The sequence below is a fragment of the Daktulosphaira vitifoliae genome, unplaced genomic scaffold (assembly GCF_025091365.1).
Source record: "Daktulosphaira vitifoliae isolate Bord-2020 unplaced genomic scaffold, ASM2509136v1 Scaffold_2, whole genome shotgun sequence".
NCBI lineage: Eukaryota > Metazoa > Arthropoda > Insecta > Hemiptera > Phylloxeridae > Daktulosphaira > Daktulosphaira vitifoliae.
In genome coordinates this window covers 35,038,218-35,054,893 of record NW_026099573.1, presented here as the reverse complement: position 1 = coordinate 35,054,893, position 16,676 = coordinate 35,038,218, and the positions used below count along the sequence as shown (strand labels likewise).

General features: G+C 31.5%; 1 pseudogene; it reads right to left on the bottom strand.

Annotated features, from left to right (window-relative positions):
* Window positions 1-4,745: 4,745 nt before the first annotated feature.
* LOC126898187 (uncharacterized) lies at window positions 4,746-10,164 on the bottom strand (annotated as a pseudogene).
* Window positions 10,165-16,676: the final 6,512 nt, after the last annotated feature.

Below are 16,676 nucleotides of genomic sequence, written 5' to 3'. Positions count from 1 at the left end.
AACGCGCAAACAGAAATAACATAGGTAACAAATTCTATGCACAACAAAGAACTGTATTAACAGGATCAGCAAAAAACTTTAAAAAATGTCCATTTTGTTCAGACTCTCATCCAGCGTATCGGCGTAATGTTTTTCGGTCACATACTACTGAAAAACGGCGTGAAGCCGTTGTTAAAGAGAAGTTATGTTTTTCGTGTTTGAGTGATATGCATCGCGCCGCGGAGTGCAAATCTAAGTTGTCATGTTCGAAATGCCAGAAACGTCACCATACTTTACTGCATTCTAACATCTTAATTACTCAGAACTCAGTACCAGTCAGCTCAAATAGTGAAACTCCTGGTACTTCAGAATCTAATGTTCAGGAATTTTGCGGTTTATCGCAGTCAAATACTACCGTAATTTTAGGTACTACAATTATTCGTGCGCGTAATACTCGAGGTGATTATCAAACAATTCGCGTTTTATTAGATAGTGATTCGCAGGTGTCTGCAATAACAACGCGCTGTGCATCTAGGCTTGGTCTACCTAGACGCAAGTGTTTACGCAGTATTATCGGTCTTGGAAAAAACCCGGTAATTTAATAAAGTGGAGAAACCAGTTGTTTTTTCGTACCGCGACAACAATCGGAGCCGGCCTTTTGTTGCAACGATGTCGAAATATTACAGCAGATAACAACGACAATGCCTACCTTACCACTACCGTCTACCGTTTGCGAAGGATATAAACATTTATTGTTAGCGGATCCCGCGTTCGATATACCTGCACCGATAGACGTTTTAATAGGTGGTGACTTATTCCCGCACGTAATGCGCCCTTGAGGCGGTATTATCCACCACAAAGGTTTACCTTCAGCGATAAATACACATTTTGGCTGGGTAATATGTGGTGCATTACACGAAAAATGCACGTCACCTGTACAGTCATTATTAGTGACATCAGTAAAATTGGATAATCTAATGCGTTTCTTTTGAGCTATAGAGGAAGCTGCAACACCCACTGAGTCGATAACTGAAAAGCAACGATATGAAGAATGGTTTTCAAAGACAACCACACGAGAAAAGGATGGTCTATTTTGTGTAGTACTTCTATTTCGCGACTCTATAGGTAGTTCAAATAGTGTTAATCAGCCCCCTGATACAGCACCGCCGTGTCATGGCCTTGGTAATTCACACGCGTTAGCACTAAAACGCCTTTATAATTTAGAAATGCAATAATACCGGAGTGTGAATGGTCATATAATACACGGTCGACAATCCCGCGGACACGGCATCGCGCGATCTACTACTATATAATACCGTATTATGTCAAATTCATAGAGAAGGACCAGCATTTTTACAATTACCTGCTAAACAATGGCCGCGCCATAATTACGATCTATTGAAGCCTGAACAATTACCGGATTATCAACAAAAGACAGTAGTTCTCACTACCATCAACAAAGAAATCGCCTCCGATCAAATTTTACATCGCTTTTTTACATTACAAAGAATGCAACGATCGCTCGTTTACATTTATCGCTTGACTTTTAAGGCCCGTCATCAACACATGCTCACAGAGACACTAACTTATTTTGAATTAAACGCCTTAGTACAAAAGGCAGCCTCATTAACACAAGAAGAACATTTCAAAAATTTAAGAAAACAGTTACTTAATCATAATCAAGACACACCAAGTTCTCTCGCTCAACTAGCGCCGTTTATTGACGCGACTGGCCTAATTCGTGTTGGGGGCTGCCTCCACTACGCATCATTAGGTCCAGATTGTATGGCCGTAAAGGCACTACACATTGAAATCGTTTCAGATTTAACTTCGGACGCTTTTCTTGCCGCTCTTGACCGGTTTGTAGCGCGTCGAGGAATTCCGTTAAACTTATATAGCCATTGCGGTACTAATTATATTGTAGCGTCGCGTCAATTAAAATCTCTATTTGCGAATAAGGCCGTACAAAACGCAATGATCGCACGAATCCCATGTAATTGGCACTTCAATCCTCCCGCCGCCCCTCATATGGGTGGAATATGGGAGGCTGGCATTAAAAGTGTAAAACACCATTTAAAACGAGTTATCGGACTTCAAGTACTAACCTATGAAGAAATGGAAACGTTAGTAATTCGTATCGAAGGTATACTCAATTATCGTCCTCTGACACAAGCTTTAGCAGATCCTCATGATCCACTCGCATTAACCCCCGGCCATATTTTAATAGGACAACCTATTCAGTCTTTTCCCGAAACACACGTTACTGCAGTACCTATGAACCGCCTTACACGCTGGCAACTAATTCGTCAAATGCACCAATCGTTTTGGAAACGTTGGTCAAGCGAATATTTAACGACACTTCAAGGCCGAATTATATGGACAACAGGGGAAGAAAATATTAAAATCGAAGATCTTGTTATTGTTGAAGCTCCGAATCGCCCACCGGCCGAATGGAAAATGGGCCGTATTATAGCAGTCCATCCAGGCATAGATCAAGTAGTACGCGTGGCTACCGTACATACCGCAGACGGCGATGTCAAAAGACCGGTAGTGAAACTACCCATGAATAATTAATACATCTAACATGTTTTATATTTATCCTATTCTTTCCTGATTTCTTTAATAATCCTTTAATATAACTATGTACATATTTTTAGTTTAATTTTAAGATAGATTTTAAGTTCAAATTCCATTGAGGATATCAATAAGTTTGTCTTGAAAGCTTTAGCTTTCAACGTCGGGAGTATGTTGAATACGCATCACAAGAGGTCGTTTTTCTTAGATTTTGTTGTGACTGATAGCGCCACTCGCGCTGCCACCACCGGTTGTGCGATGTATTCGTCACTACGTTGGATGCTAGTATACGTGATTATTGTGTCTCGCCGAATTATTATCGGTCCCTTTTGTGAATTTTGCGTTCTCGCCACCATTGCTACGTAGTTCTATGGTGCATCTAGCTCATAGTCGTTTTAATGGATTAACCACCCGGTGATTAGTCGTGGGTATAGAACTGCTATACCAGTCTATGCCATTGTGCGCCCTTTGTGTACATAACAAGTGCCGCCGTTTGTATCGACTACCCTTGTAGTCTTCAACATTTTAATGTAAAGTATTCCAACTGTTCATTTTCACCGTCATCAGTCATCTTTCATCTATTGTACATTACACAGTTAAGTTTTTATTTGTTTGTAATTATTATATTATATTTTATCTATTTTGTTCAGAGATGCCTTGTTGATCATTTTAGTATTAAGTGACCCCCCAATCCACAATTCTATGATAGTTTATATATATACATATTGTTACTTTAATATATAACTCCTTATCTTGTAATTCTTATTTTTTTATTTAGTGTAAGACCATCCTCTTATATACAGTCCAATACCCATTTCTTTCTCCGGCATAATTAAATAACCCAACTGGACGTTAACTAACCCGCATATTATAACCGGGCGTTCTGTTCAAACAAACGGAGTTGTAAACGAATAAAAACCAAGAAGAACGAAAGTTCAATAAAAAGAACGCCACAACCAGTCAAGGTAAACGTCGAAAACGGAACAGCCAGCAATATCCGTAATCCATACTTGGCGGTGGCCTTATCTCTGTGTCAAGGGCGGGGACATAACCGATTGTCATATTAATAGCTGGATGGCTGATATCAAGAGAGACACGGGCGAACGCCAGCCTAGAGTGTAGGGCAGTGCCGTGTCAACTCTCCCCACCAAGCCATCAGCGATTTTTGTAAACAAATTGTCGCATCATACACACTAGTTATAAGTAATAAACAATTGTAGACTTAACGCCATGTTCCTTGTGTGTGTGGATGGTCATTGCTATTGCTTTTAAGACTTACCGTGTTAGACTGAAACAGTCAGTCTCGTTGGCAAGAGTGAATGAACTATTCAGTTCGGTCATCCGTAGGCCCGCTGATCGCTGCACCACCGCGGCAGTGGTAACGTGGCGCTGTGGTGAGGAAGTAGCACCCTCTCCCGGCACAGGCCGCGGGACCACCGGCACGATGGCGATGGATCTCCTTGTCTCGCGGAGTGTAGCCGCCCGTCCGTCCCTCATCCCACGACTATAAAGACGCTCGCTATCCGGTGTAGAGGAGCGTCCCGGGCCGCCTCTACTGACGAACGGATCGCCGGGGCGTGAGCCAGCGGGACGTCGAGCGCCTCCGCCAATCGGCGGAGGAGATCGTGCACCAGCTCGTGACGCTCGCAACTCTTCTAACCTGATATGCTGAAAATTAAAACGCTAATATTAAAATATAAACGATAATCTGTGTTATTATTTAAAACATCGTTTTAGTGTTTCTAAACTTGACACTCCTTACAAAAATGTTGACAATACCAATTAAACCATTCGAAATTACCATCGTTATAATATTAAATTGTCTAGGCTTTATTTAATTTCATTTGCATCTGAGTATTATTATAAATTGACTTTATTTGATAGTCAAATTAAATATTTAATTTTTAATATTTAATAGCAAATGAAATAACTTAATTCATTTGCTAGAAGTACTGAAGTGGGTTCCAAACAAATGTTAATTTTTTCATAATTAAAATAGGTATAAGCCCATTTTTTTGTGTATCATCGCTCTTATAAGTAATATGAAAAATAGTTATATTTTCAAGTTAAACATTATTAAAATATATAATAACTCGTATATATTGTATGATAAAAAAATAAAAAATATACATTTCTATTTATCATTTCTAAAATTAGCTTTATCATTTAACTTTTTTGTTCAGTTCACGTATTTATCATTTTACTAGTCACATTATCGATGTTACCATAATTTATAGATTTCATTAATTATTTAAATCTAATTTGTGTTTTATTTGGTTTTTTAAATTGATATAAAAATATCCACATCGGCCAAAAACAAACTAGTGCAATATTTTGAAAAAATTCATTTTTTTTGTCATAAACTCTAATATTTCGAGATTTAGTCACTGGATGTATATAATAACCATCATAGTCTTTTACAACTTCCGTAAATTCCAATATTTCTTCTCTGTAATCACATAATTCTAATGGCTCAATCCCATTGCTAAATATAATCCATAACCAATAGCTCTTAAATGGTGAAATTGCTTTTAATATACCTAGGTATATAGCAAACGCTAAGTAAGAACAAAACAATATAACACTTTTTATAAAAATTTGATAGTTTTCATCAGCCATTTCAGACACTATATTTGTTGGGACGTCTCCTTGAAATCCTGCTTCTGCGTATTCCTTTTGATCTAGTGTAGTGCTAGACTTGGGTTTAAATATAGTATTAGCCTCATCACCGTTGTAACAGACACATTTCCAATGCCATAAACAATAACAGCGGCCATTTGGACTGGCTATAAACATTCTAGATGCTATTTTATTTTTATTTTCGTCTAACAATTCAACTAATATATAGAAAGGAGAGAATATTAATGTATTAACAATCTGAATCGTATTTTTATTCTTTACGATATAAATATAAATATTTTTAATAAAATATAAAATATTTGAAAATAATATAGTATTACCAAATCCACTTGTATATTCATTTGGATAGCTTTTAGGTTGAAAAACGAATTCAGCAGTTTGCTGCGAATGTACGAGTACAGTAGAATTTCTAACGTTTTCATCCCAGTATATTAAGTTTATTAATACTTTATTAGATACCAGACCTAGATTTGTCAAAGATAATTTGATTTTCATCAAGTCGGAAACTGTCGACACGGCTACTTCGTTTATTTGAAACTGAATTCTGTTATAATAAAAATCAAATAAAGGCAACAATTATTTTTAGAAATTTATTTAAGGTATACTTGTTCGTTATTATTGAATTATCTTTTCTAATTTTAACTTTTACAATACCCTGGACGGAGAAGTTTTGCTTCTCTTGAAATGCATAGTGGTCTATAGTCATTCGACTCATGTCAAATTTAATTTCATTTCCTAAGTAACTTTCAATGAAATTTTGTCCAAGTCGTCCATATTTTTGGTCATATTCAGATTGTAACCATAAATCAATGGGCTGATGATATAAACAGCTACCTCGATTTTTGTAACAACGAGATTCTTGCTGGAAAAATGCTTGTTGACCTACCCCAATTTTGTTACATTCTAATCCCCCAATAGATATCTTGTTTGATTCGATTGCTAGTAATTTGTTTGCTAAAATATTTATATTGTTTGTTAATAACTGTTAGTTAAAATTGAAAATATTAATTTTACGATCTAATCGTGGTAAATCATTTTGAAACACCTTGGGCAAATTTTGAGGTATTAGAACTAATATATCGTTTAAGTTTTCTGGAACATGTTTATTTAATCCTTTAGTTTTCCCATAAAGAAAATTAATTGAATTTTGAGTTTCTTTTTCTTTTGTTGGTAAGAATCTAGAATTATAATTCTAAATTATTATTTAGAACAAACAACATAATGACAAAAAATTATTAGGTGAAAATTATTTATGCCTTATTTTATACTATTTAAGTCGCAATTTTGAATGTTATTACTATGGGTGTATATTTTCCTTTTGAACATTGGATTATTATCAATAGTACGATATTTATAGTATGACAATGTTTTTTAAAAATGAAAAAATTTAATTTGTATAAATAATTTTAAAAATAAACGGTAGCACAGTGGGGTCGCGGCATAGTGGAGACATTGCATAGTTGGGTTCAGTATAGATTTAATCTGACAGTGATTAAAATCACTATCATAAGAAACGCTTCGATGCAAATCTGTAGATAGTGTTTAATTTTAAAAAATTGATGGATAATTGCAAAAGCAACATCAACTTCTATTAAAATAAAATACAAAACCCATAATTATCATACAAAAATAGTATATTTTTCAATATGGTAGCCATTTGCGTATAGAAGATAGATCGTCGGGACAAATTTTTTTTTTTCATTTTGTAGTACATAAAATAAGCTTTAATTTTATATATGTTTAAAGGACGCAGTATTTCCGGAACATTTTCAAAAATTAAGTTGAAAAAGTTATTTTTTGTAAAAAAGTTACTATTTTAAATCCTCCCAGTGAGCAGAATAAGTGTTAGATTTTCAAAAAAAATTATATCAAATGAAAGGGAAATATCTAAGGTTTCAATACAAAAAAATATTATTTTTATTTGTTCATTTTTGAAAAAGTTATGGCAGTTTTAAGTACAAAAAACATCCCGATAAAAGGTAATTTTTATCGCAAACATTACATTTTTTTAAAAATTTTCGACAGCCATTTGCACATAGAAGATAAGATGTCGGGACAAATTTTTTTTTTTCATTTGATAGTACATAAAATAAGCTTTAATTTGATATATGTTTGAAGAACGCAGTATTTCCGGAACATTTTCAAAAATTAAGTTGAAAAAGTTAATTTTTGTAAAAAAGTTGCCATTTTAAATCCCCCCCAAGAGCAGGTTAAGTGATAGATTTTCAAAAAAATGATATCACATGAAAGGTAGATATCTAAGGTTTTAGAATAAAAATAAATTATGTTGATTTGTTGATTTTTCAAAAAGTTATGGAAGTTTTAAGAAAAAAAAGTAAAAAATTTCGAAAATTAGCGATTTTTAAATTTGTAAGTTTTTTTGGATATTTCCCCCATTTGCGGGGAACGAGGGAAATTTTTTCAATTTTTAAAGGTAATATCTTTAACTAGATACGATTTGTGATCTTTTGACGTATTTTTGAAAGAAATCGGTCCAGTGAGAGCTGAGAAAAAGTGGCAACAGACATAAAAAAAAAAAAAAAAACATCATAGTAAAATTAATACCTTCTCCGCTTCGCATCGAAGCTAAAATTATTAGGTGAAAAAAAATGATAAATCAAGTTGTTTATAAATATAATAGAATTTATTTAATACTTACTTGCCTAACTTATTTTTCTTGTACAATTGAAAATCAATAGGAATGTTTCCATGAGGTTTTTCAATTTTGTAGACATTAAACCTTAAAATTATAATTTAACCATCAAAAAAATTAATTATACAATTTGATTTTCATAATAACGATTTGTTATTTATGACTTGGGAGGAATCTGAGCTATACAATGGTTTCCTTACCATAAGTCACTGTATCTAAAGCAATGTGAACTTTCGTGATATGTTTGTGGATTGGCGTAGCCAGGACCTACACTTATGTTCCTACAGTTCTGACCTCCTCTTGGTTGAGTTTCTTTAAAACCAACTTGAATATCTTTGTTTGGTTGTCTGATGATGTTTATTGTATCCAGACAAGAACAGCAGAATCCCTATCGCACATATTAGTAATATAGTTTTACATACATTTACAGTAATACATTTTGAAGAGGTTGCAAGATACTATTTTCATAAGTTTTTCATGATAAAGTTAATACAGCTCATGACATTAGATCCCGGGTATCAGTGAAATGGCTTGTGCTAACCATAAATTTGAAGTCTATATTATTTAAAATTGTGATAATTTTAATAATGATTTATTTTTTTCAAGAAACTTTCAAAAATTAAATTAAATTTTAAATTACTTAATGTATGAAAAACATTGATTCCTTGAAAGTAGATTTAGGGCTTTAATGAAAATAAATTCCTCAAATGAAATAATTATAGATATCAAATTAATTATTTACAATGACACAATCGGGTTTAAAATATTTTAAAAAGTTTTGTTTATTTATATTAATAATCTTTGATTTATCATAAATTTAGAAAAAAATTACGAAATAAACATCTGACAATTAAAATAAATACCTCTGAGAATGGTATTGGGTCATTAAGACCATAAAGAAGAGTTCCACACGTTGAATATTTTTCTCTTGAGTCACAACCAAAATACAATTCTCTATTTTCTTTACTGATTACTTCTTCCGTTGGTTTTCCATTTACATACTACAGAAATACAAATGCTATCTGACGTAAAACACTTTTAAATTAATGTATTTTTTTTTAATTGAGTAGGTAGTTGGTGTATAAATAACATTTATTAGTATTCTAAAAATTCAACTTAATGCATAAAATTGTGCAACTGTTATGATAAATCAATTATTTTAAAAACACAACAAGGCTCCTTTTAATGTACATAAAAAGAGATATTAACTATTTACGAGCATTTAGCTGAATTATGACTCTTGAGTTATTTTTTTTATTATTTCATTTATTTCAAAAGTGTGCAAATAAATTTAAAGCGTAAAACGTTGTAACATACATTTATCCATTTTAGATGATATGTTTGTCTAGGTTCATTCAATTTTGCTTTGAGAACAATAGGCTTTAAAAGATGATGAAGAATATGAGAATTAGTCGAGTCAATTGCTTGTTGAATGTAGAGTATCTAAATAATAGAATATCATGATTTATATGTACTTTAATTTAAGTATTTTTGAAATTGAAAATTGATAAATCTTCTGATATTATTTTGTCTTTTTTTTTTATTCAATTAAAAATTGACAATAAAAATTCTTGATAAATTAAATAGTTCCATCAGATATAATTTCATTATTATTTCAAAATTAATCAAGTATGTTAATTTTTAACCTCTTGAGAGGTTTTGTTCCAGATTTATCATTTAAAAATGTAATTTATTTTGGCTTTGTTTATAAAGCTAAAAAATGGATTGTTTTTTAAACTTTACTACAAAGAAATAATATATAAATTATCAAATAATCCAGAAAACAAATTTCATGTATTGCACGAAAGAAATTATTGAATGTTTAACTTGAATACTCGAAACCAAAAAGTATTTTTAATGGGGCGTATAAATAAAAAAAAAACGGTAGCACAGTGGGGTCGCGGCACAGTATGGACGTGGAATAGTTGGGGCAAGTATAGATGATATGTGACAGTGATTAAACTCACTATCATAATGCCGGCAGTACACATTCGCTGAGACAGTCTCTTTTTTTCTTTTAACTCTGTTACTGAACTATTTAGTTGTCTACTTAATCGAACCCATACATCGTTGATTTTTTATTTTGTCCTTGTGGTATGAATGCATTGGGTAACTGGTTCATTTTGGTATAATTCACAAAAATTTCAAATTAATTCATTTGACCTAAAACACATTTCAAAAGGCATAACTTACTCACGAAGAAAATTTGAGAATGTACAAATGTACTAGGTCCTCTCGTGCTCGCGTTTCGGCTGACCTCGTGTCCTTTGACTCAGGCACCAAAAACCGCCATTCGACCGAGCACCGTCGATGCGAGGCGAGGCGAGACAAGACAATAAGAGCGCATATAGTTCACTCTTGCGCTCGGCTACTCTTGCGATGTCTCAGCGAATATGTACTGCCGACATAAGAAACGCTTCGATTATTATTAGTTATTATTGGTCCTTGTGTGACATTTTTTGCGTTTTCGCTGCCATCCTAGTTCGTTTTGTTGTATGGCTCTACGGTGCTTGCGAGCACGTAGTTGTTAAAAACGCTTATATATCGCCCTTGCGATTGTCGCACCTTNTTAAAAACGCTTATATATCACCCTTGCGATTGTCGCACCTTTGTGCGTTATTGTTTTAACGCCCCTGCGATACGCTCATACTATTCGCAACAATACATTTTGTCTGGTTCAATCATCATGCCAACGATTTCATTCGCATCAACCAGTCATCATCAGTATAGATAAGTAGTTATTAATTATATTGTTTTGTCTTATTTTTATATTATTATTTGTTTTATTTGACGCATTGTTGCATTATCATTAAGGGCCCCCTACCCACATTGATATATATAATATTTTAGTTTATATTAAAAATACAGTTTATTGTTTTATATTCTTTCAATACATTTACTCATTTATACAGTCCACTCCCTACATCTTACTCTTGCATGATATAAAACTCCAGAAACGAACAGTAACTAACCCGCACATCAGTACCGAACGTTCCGTTCAAACAATCATGCATCTATTTAAAAAAAAATTATATTGATTTGGTAAAGTTTTTGATTAAGTTATACCAGTTAACAAGGTTATAAGTTTTATACACTGGACTTAGACAATTTTTGAGGATAATATCTTCAACTAGATACGAATTGTAATCATTTGACGTATCGTTGAAAAAGTAAGTCAAGCTAGAACACAGAAAACAAATGATAGGCACAAAAAAAATACCTTCTCACCTTTGCATCGAAGCTAAAACCTAAAATATAGTAAAACAATTTTAATATGAGTAAGAAATTTCTTTTCGCGATGGGCGACTACATATAAAAATCAAACGAGTTGAAAATTTATTCTATATTAAAAAGAATTAAGAAAAAAATGCAAAAAATTCCTTGCCATGCACGGGTTGGAACCTTGTACCTAAAGCGCGTAAGACACAAGGGTTACCGACTCAGCAACCGTTCGTCGATTGAAAAAAATGGCAATTTAAATTTCCATTTTCATCATGAAGACAAGTCTAGAGGTCAATATTTTTTTTCAAATTAAAACATATTACATAAGATTTAATTTAAGATAGATATAAAATGTTCAGTCTTTTGTAACCCTCCCATGGGCAGGTAAGGGTCAAATGTTCACAAAAATATATCAAATGATAATGAAATACCTAAAGTATCTATAAAAAAAAAATTATATTGATTTGCTCATTTTTAAGAAGATTATAGCAGTATAAAAAAAAACATTGAAAAAATGTCGAAAATTACCGATTTTTAAAATTGTAATTTTTTGGGGGATTTCTCCCATTTAAGAGGAACGAGGTAATTTTTAAAATTTTTGAGAGTCATGTCTTCGACTAGATACAATTTGTGTATTGTTCATAAAAATCGGTCCAGCGAGGTCTGAGATTTAGTGGTAACACATACAAAAAAAAAAAATAAATAAAAAGAAAAACACATAATAGTAAATTTAATAACTTTTCAACTTCGCATCGAAGTTAAAAATTGTAGCCTTACCAGCTATTTATTTTTATTGAATTCAGAAGTGAGTTGAATTGAGAAAATATAAATAAACGCGGACTTATTAAATAGTTTCAAATCATCATAATTTGTATCAGTGATTTGTACTGCTTAAGCCCCAGAGGCTCGGGCCTAGGGCGGCACGATCTGGGAGGGCGGAAAAATATTCACAACAATGAAATTTAAGAGCCGAAGAAATATACCAAAAATTTATTTTTAAATTGGTTCTGATTGTTTTTAATTTATTAAAAGTTTTATTTGGATTATAATATAATTCATTTTGTCATTGACTTTTCAAGTTGAAGGCGCATTATTAATATTGGGATAGAATAAATTATATTTTCCATCGAATAAGGTTATTAAAAAGAAACAATCAAATTGATAATCTTCTTTTGGAATTACTAAATAATATTTTACTTTTGTATCTTTGATGAGATTACTCATTAAGATTACTCTTTTTCAACCTTGAGAAGAGTTAAATCTTAATTACGGGCAAGTCTGGACCAAAATAGACTCAATGTATAAATGCTTTTGCTTGGACAAAAGACAGGAAGAAGAGATTTACAAATTGAGCAATGGATAGTTTGAGAAAAATGTTTATTATTATTATTTGTTATGCTAGAGTTTAATAGAAAATTGTTTGTATTATTTAATGATAATATTTAAATAAAATAAAAGCTATATTTAAAAAACAATTGTGAATTAAAATATATAGAATTTTGTTGATCAAAAAGGGCCTAGGCCAGCAAAAAGCTTAATCCGCCACTGATTTTTATAATTAAATCTCATTAAAGTTATAAAATCAATGAATGTATTATTGAAAATATATATTAAAAAACTTTTGAAAAACTTTAGTTTTGAAAATGCATCAAGTCAATACATTTATCCATCGCATCTAGGTTGTATACCTAGATGTTAATAGTTCTCTAATGAATTGATAAGAAAGTAGAAAAATTTGATGTATAAGTTGATTTAAAATTAAAGTTATTATGTAATAATAATTTTACACACATGAACATCATTGAAATTTTCAAATTTTATGTCAACAGACAAAATTTTTTGACGTATATCCAATATTACATCAGGAAATTTTTCATCTAAATACTCAAGTATAGGACTTTGATGAGTTCCATTAAACTGAGCTTGCTTGCATTTAATATAAATATTATCTCCATTTGAACGTCTAGTGCAAAAATTATGCGATTTCAAATTTGATGCACTAATATCATGTATAATAAAGAATAAACAAGAAATTAATCCTTTAAAGTAATAAGACATGTTTGTATAATTTATGATTCATTTTCAAATAATTTGAATAATCATCTTTGTTTATTTTACTCTGTAGCCATGATTCAAAAATAACAATTTCTGTGTGAAATTCTTAGTTAATAACGGTGTTTACAAGAATTTTACTGGAGAGTTATTTATCAGCCAAATATCAATTCATTTGTAAAAACCAAATAAAATTTAAGCTTTAAAAATATCTTTTCTCTTGCCCTTTTGTAAATAGGTTCGGTTTGAGTTTCCCATCTTCAAGTTTTATAGGATGATACTGATAAAACCTTATGTCTATGAATTGGTAGTATAGGATTACGCAAAATTTTTAACTAGTTATGTTAAAAAGGATTCGTGTAGACCTAAGAAGAAATTTGGCCAAAAAACCATATATCATAACGTGTAAATGCACGTAAGATGTTAGAATTTAGAGAGATCATTTGACCTTGTACCCTAGCTAGATAACAGGGTACTCTAATAAGGCGGCAGATGGAAGAGACGAGTTGACCGAATAAACGTATCGCAAAACATTATGTCATGGATTTAATACAACAAACAGAAAAGTTCAACATTTTAGATAATAATTTTTTGTTAATTTTGAGTAATTACACTTGTCTAAAGGAATTTTCATCAAAGACAAAAATATAATTATCTAAACAATTTTATCAAATCTGTGCAAATCAAATTTTTTCTATCACCTCTAATTTTTGAACTGTTAAAAATAATACATACAAAATTTCAATTTAAAAAGTCATATTTAACATATTTTTTTGGTTCTTTTAAGTTGATTATTTCGAACATTTATAATTAAGAAAATTGAACTTTTTAACGTAATTTCTAGGGTAAATTCCCTAGACCCCCTGAGTACAGTATTGCACATAGTCAACATTTTTTACACAAAATTTTCTATTTTCTAGCCGGGCTATATAGGTATTATAGTTGCATGTTCAGTTTTGCATAATATAGTTCGTTATAGTCAAGACGATCTGGAGTTTGACAGAACTAAGAATATAGATAACATTTCATTTAACAATGATATAATTAATAGTGCTGAAAATGAAATAACGGAAATTATATAATTGATAACCTTGAATGGTTCTTATTTTTATTACTTCATAATATACAAAAGACAATTAGAATTTATGCAATACATAATTTTATAATAATATTTTGCTAGAAAAATTTGTTGAAAAGTTACAAATATCATAAAAAAAATCGAATTAATAGGCCACAACGCCTAAAAAGCATTGAAAAATACAAAATAAAGGTCGCCAATCCACTGGGTGAGACAAGGTACTATAGGACCACAGTAGGTTTTTACAAAAAATAAAATATTGTACATTGAAAGCAATTTAATATAAAAAAATATAAAGATTGTTCCAATATTAAAGTCATTATTAAATTAAATTACTACTAACAATAAGAAATAAAGGGAAATGGTTTTTTATAGTTGAACAGGCCATGATATTACTAAATACTGAGATAGTTATAGACTTAAAAATTAACATAAGTTGTATTTGATATTTGTTGAGTCGTTGATAGTTGATGTATACCAAAACCTTGTGACAGTTATCACCTAACCATATACTAGGAGGAGTTGATTTTTGGAAGGAAAAAAAAATACAAAATACACGAGACAATTGAAGATGAAACACGCAAAAAAAAATAAAATGATGGTAAAGTTAAATTAAAGGGTCTTTATTATAAAAAAAAAAAAATTAATTAACACAAGGCAAAAAATTAGATATTAATAAAAATTATTACACTTACACTTTTTTCCCATCAGCTATAAGCTCAGTATTACCGATAAGGATGGTGGGTATACGCCTCAAGTAAGCGACTGATTTAAGCAGTTAGAATTAGCTTGCAAAACGTAGGGACACCCCGAAATAAAATGCACTACGTCACCATATTGTACTAATAGTATATACTAATCATATATAAAAAATCACAAAAAAACATGACAGGTGGTATTGTAACACGCTTTCCATGTTGAGGGATCTAAAAAAAAGTATAGGGATACCTACAAAAAATTAACAAAACAAATTCGCCAGACGTGATTATGACACGGCACACTAAAATAATATGGCTCAAAACATTTAAAAAAAATATATATATTACCAGGCCCGAAGAGCTAAAGAGTATGAGGCAGACTCAACCGACGCCGAAATACAAAAAAATTACATTATTAATTACAGTAGCGGACTTGCATGAAAAAATATATAAAAAAACTACGATGTTACAGCGCACACAACAAAACAAAAAAAATCACGCTACGGACGAAAATTAACCCATAACCAGTTCCGACAAAACGTCCAACGTTTTATATGTTACAACATATAATTTGACAATCAATCGGTGGTAGGCAGGTATGGACAACACCGATATACCACCCACGCGTGGTAATGTGCTAACGCAGTAGAATGCAAAAACCAAGAGTTAAAAAGTAGTTAAATTAGCCGAACGTCTCGGTAAAGGTGTGTTCTTAACGGACCAGTCCCCCCACCACTAGTAGAATTTTTTTTTGTTGTTTTTCAGCATGACCAACGGCAACAACACCAACAACACCCACCCCTTCGTCGAGGAATTCCGCCATTATGTTGGCCAATTCAAAATGGTCGAATATCTGCCGCAACAATACGCTGCCCAGTCATCTTCGTAACACCAACAAACTATTGTTCGTCCGTTTTGCGAAATATAGTCTCCGTTTTCGTTTCACTATTAGACAGCGACGTTTACATATTGTAAAAAAATATTATTCTTGTTTTTTTTTTGTTTACGAGTTAATTTGAATAAACAGCGTTACGCTATTAAAAAACTATTAAACTGTGGCGTCTTCTTTCTTTTCTTTTATTATTTTGTTCGGCACGTGAACGTAACAGGAGCGTAATGATAGTTGAGGATGTTATGCTGCGTGTGTATTAATCATTCCCATATACCGTTATACTTATCCGTTCACTATTTAATGCTATAAACTACTATAATGTCATAACGTTACAACAAACAGTATCGTATTTACAAATATCTATAGAACATAATACATATAATTTTAAGTGTATAATTTATTTAGTTATCACAACAAATAACATATCATTATGTTTAAAATTATTCTTAAGAACTTAACATGCGTGAAAACGAGGTACGAATTATATTATCTACTTCAAAAGAAATTAGATAATCAATTATCATCTTCATCGTTAGCACAGAAGCAAATCATTAATTAAATTTCATTGCATTTTTTTTAATCGATGCAAATACACAAAATCATCTGTTTATTCTTTCAAACGAATTGTAGGAGTGCAGTAGTTTGTTCGGACAATCCGATTTTATGTAGAGAAATTTGTTGCAGTAAAATTTTTTGTTTAACAAAAATAATACTGTTAGTATAAAATTATTTAATGTAATTAGATATACCGCTTTTTTATGAGAGAAATAAAATTGTTTTATTTAAAAAGAAAAGTATCATATTGTGATATCTGTTATCACAAAGATAATAGTCAAAGTTTTTTTATGTAAAAATGTACAACACGTTACTTTCTTTTGTATAATTCAT